Source organism: Cyprinodon variegatus, unplaced genomic scaffold, assembly GCF_000732505.1.
Source record: "Cyprinodon variegatus isolate N-32 unplaced genomic scaffold, C_variegatus-1.0 Scaffold578, whole genome shotgun sequence".
NCBI classification, from domain to species: domain Eukaryota; kingdom Metazoa; phylum Chordata; class Actinopteri; order Cyprinodontiformes; family Cyprinodontidae; genus Cyprinodon; species Cyprinodon variegatus.
In genome coordinates this window covers 224,189-228,377 of record NW_015151031.1, presented here as the reverse complement: position 1 = coordinate 228,377, position 4,189 = coordinate 224,189, and the positions used below count along the sequence as shown (strand labels likewise).

Sequence of the window (4,189 nt, the reverse complement as noted above, 5' to 3'; positions counted from 1 at the left end):
AGGCAAAAGGGGGTCCAACCCGTTACTAGCATGGGGTACCTAATAAAGTGGCTGGTGAGTGTAGATCTTGTGCTTCTAGACCTCACTAAGGGATGGAAGGACTCCGTTTGTAAGGGGTATGCAAGTGATCTAAAACAGTAAAGTGGCCTATAAAGGTTTAATGGTGTTATTGTGTCCAAAATGAGCTGGATGTATTATTAAACTTTCAACAACTGGCTCCTGTAAGGCTTCTTTTTCAAAAAAGACATTTTTGCATCAGCTCTATAGATAGCTGATTGGTGTAGCCTGTTGTTGGTAGAGCCCTTCAAATCAGGCTCTACCTGCTCCTTCCAGTTTATGGGGTGAGTCAGTTTGGGTGGCCAGGCTAACTTTAAAGAAACCAATTAACCTTACATTTATGTAGAAACGTATGTTTGTTTTTTTAAGGAAGTGAGAGAGTACCTGACTAGAGCTAGAGCTAGAACATGCAACCAGAGAACATGCAGAAAAACTCCAGGCTGGGATTCAAACCCAGGACAAAGACATGGTGTTACATCTGTGCCACTACCCTACACTCTATGTTTTACAAATAAAAATATTGAAAAAGAGCCCTCCAAACAGACAGCTATGCATTTATGTAAAATCTGTTCAAATTTAAAACTATTTAATTAAATTCCAAAGAGAAATAAAATATTGTAGCTCCTATTATGCGCCTTTCTTCTACTAGTTTTTCTGACCTCTTATCAGCACTGATTCGCTTCCCTGTTTCTGTTGGAGAAAAGCATCCTCAGCATTATGCTGCCTCCACCTTGTTTCACTACAAGGGAAATGGTTAAATAGAATTGGGTCTCCTCCAGGCAGAGAGTCTTCTTTCCATGTTTGCTTTGTCTCCTACATTCCTGGCAGCGCTTTGTAGAGTAAATAAACCTTTTTTTGCGGTTAGCATAGAGAAAAGCCGTTTGCAACAAATTCTCTCACCTGAGCTGAGAATCTATGCAGCTCTTCCAAAGTGACTAAAGCTCTCTTTTTCAATTAGTGCTCTACGTGCCTGGCTGGTCTTTATTGTTGGGCAATAATGCATTTATCTACACATACGGTGTCCTCTGCATGTGGCTGGTTGCACCGATTTTATTTTATTTTCAGCGTAGAGAGGGACTGAAATTTATGCTTGATTTTTTTTATAAAAAGGAACATAATCTGTTATAATTTGCTGTCCATTTTTGTAGTTTTTCATACTTTGTGTTATACTTTCACCTGAATAAATAGAAAAAAAAATTACATACTTTTTTTGTCATAAAAAACACATAAAATACGAGGGGAGTGTGTAACGGTAGGTGATTTAATTGTCATCTGCTTTCCTGCACAGCTGTGGAACAGAAAAGCACTTGTGTAGCAACGACATGTTGATGTTTGATCACTTGTCATTCAGGGAGTTATCTTTGAACCGGCTGCTGACTCTTTGGCCTTCAGAACTGATTAGATACTGCAAATAACCTTGTGCGTTGGATTATTGTAGTGCATTAGGTCAGAAGGGATGAAACCCCTGACTAATAGTCCAGAATGATAAACGTGAGATCTGATAAATATTTTAACATTTTTCTTTTAATGCAAATTATAGAAAAACTGACATAGTTTTATTGATATTTACATCAACGTGGGTTTATTTTATTACAGACTACTATGTTTGCCTCAATTTTTATCCTGATTTGGAAAAAAATGAGGGATTTTCTACATCAAGCAGCTGTTTTTAAAGAATTTTTAAAGAAATTAATCTTTAGGTGAAATCCTGTTTTCTTCTTTTTGATGTTTATCTCTCTTCCCTGTTTCTGAGACTTATTTTTTTTTGTAAAATGCAGCTGAAATTAAAGTTATAGATATATTTATTTCCATCTGGAAAATTCACACGAAGAAAAAAGACAATTAGAAGAAATTTATTGATACAATTACTTGGTCTTTGTGCTGAATTTTGATAGATATGCATGAACAGGAGCAAAGAATAGGGCTGTTTCCCCCCCAGGCCTGAAACTGGTGGTGGAGTGGAGATAGATGAAGTTGGTCAGTCTGTAGACTGCTGGTTAGTGAGACGGTATGCTGAGGTTTATGGGGAGATCCAGAGGACTGCGTGAGCTGATTCTAGAGCTTCACTAAGGGACCTGGAAGATGGAAGTGCAGTTTGGATAACACAGGTTGAGAGAACCTGTCCATGATATGCAAGTATGAAGCGACAGTGGAGAGGAAAAACTCCCCGTTGGGAACAGAAATTGCTGGCAGAACCAGGCTAAACATGGCGGTCTTCTGCCGTACCGGTTAAGATGAGACAGGGAACACAGTAAGAGTCCAGGAGGAATGACACTATGATGAAGCTTTAGCTACTATGGTGGAGGAGGGGCTGGAGGTGGGTGGAACGGTGTCATCCTAATGAAGTCACACAGCGCATCCACCACCTGCGCACAGGAGCAGACAAGTTGTGGATCGAAGGCCTTTTAAGATGAACTTTCAATGCTGATTTGCTTTCCTGGAGGTGTGTTTCAAAGCTGATTGGCTGTGTCGTAGGCAGATGAGGCGAGTTATCAGTTTCTTCAGTTGAACTTCCACCTATAGGCTCCATTTGGAAAAATATTGCCATCATTTCCTAAAAGTCGATACTTTAGACTTATTTCTTTCAAACTAAGCAAAAAAAAGGACCCTCATCCATATTGCTTTAACTACTAGCTTTATGATTAATATACTCCACTCCTTTTCTTTTTCTGCCATATATAAAGTTTTAACATATTCATACAATGACGTAAAATAGAACAAAACGTACTGAGCAGATGTGTCCAAAGATAACAAAACCTGCAGTTGGAAGATTTGTTGTTTAATTCTTGTGGTTTTGTTATCTTTGTCTAATGAGTGTCTGAAACCAGTTTTGTTTTATGGGTAACAGGACTTTGGATCCCAAATAGACAGAGATGAGCTTACTCTTTATGTTATTTTAGACAGCTTATTTACAAACAGTCAAGCTGTTTTTATTCAGTTCTACAATACTGTGATGACTGAGACGGAGGGACCCAGTATTCAGGCAAGACAAAGTGGGATAACGTGGCGACGAACAGTTTGCAGACCTGCAGCAACAACGGCTAGGGCATCTAAAGCAGGTAACACTGGCGAGAGGAAACACAGGTTAGTGACCACGAAAAACCTGACGGAGGATGATCTGAACATGTGAGTCACTAACCTCGTTTAGAGTTCAGTCCGTGTCCAGAGAATGAGGTTGAACCAGTCGGTCAGCTGGCAAGACGCAGCAGTTTCTGCACAGAGAGTTCCAGGCGGTGAAGCCTTAAAGGACACAGAACTGACAGGAGATCAGATCCGGCAGAATCTGAAGACAGGTCAGGCAAACGGATCAGAACAGGGTCAGGCAGGCGCAAAGGTCCAAAGACAGAAACGGGTCAGGAACAGACAATCAGAACACCATAAGTAGAGCTAGAAAACTCTCACACCAAAGGCTCAAGAATAATCTGGCACTGACGACTGGGAACAAGCAGCTTAAATAAAGGCAGGAGCAGGTGGATCAGATGAGCAGTAATGAGGAACCGAGCAGAGTTAGACAGGTGAATGAAATGAGCAATTAAGCCAGCCATCAGCACCGAGATCATGACAAATATTTCATCTAAATGCAATGCAATATATAAATGCTTCATAAATTCATGTTTCATCCCAATTCACAGAAATTAACAAACCAAACATTTGGTCTGTTTTCACATATATGTTTTATTTTTTTGAGGTTTTTGCCCTTTTTGCTTGTTTTTTTTTAACCGTTTGCAATCTGCAGAATAATCAGTTGATGTCACTAATCGTGAAAACATCATAAAACCTCTTCTTTCTCTTTAATGGGATTGGTAATTACTGCTTCGAAAATAGATACAAATAGGTTGGTATTCTTATGTTTTTAAGTGGAATAATATTGTATTTATTTATTTCTTAAGGCTGAGAAAATCATGTTAAAATATCTGTATTTTTCAGTCTCAACTGCTCCGGATCATATATCCAGTTTTTTTAATGGTTATCTGTTCAGTGCTGTTTAATCCTGTAATGCCAAATGTATCATATTTGATACATACGGTTTCTGAAATGTTTTACATCTGACACTTTTTGCATAATTTAATGGAAAGAACTTTGCTCAAAATCCTATTGTACACAATCAGATATACCTGATGACAGCCAGTAG

General features: G+C 38.9%; 1 protein-coding gene across 1 annotated transcript in view; it reads left to right on the top strand.

Annotated features, from left to right (window-relative positions):
* Positions 1-4,189, top strand: part of LOC107095844 (cytochrome P450 27C1) — a 23,724-nt gene that overhangs the window by 11,333 nt on the left and 8,202 nt on the right. The gene's annotated exons all lie outside the window — the stretch shown is intronic.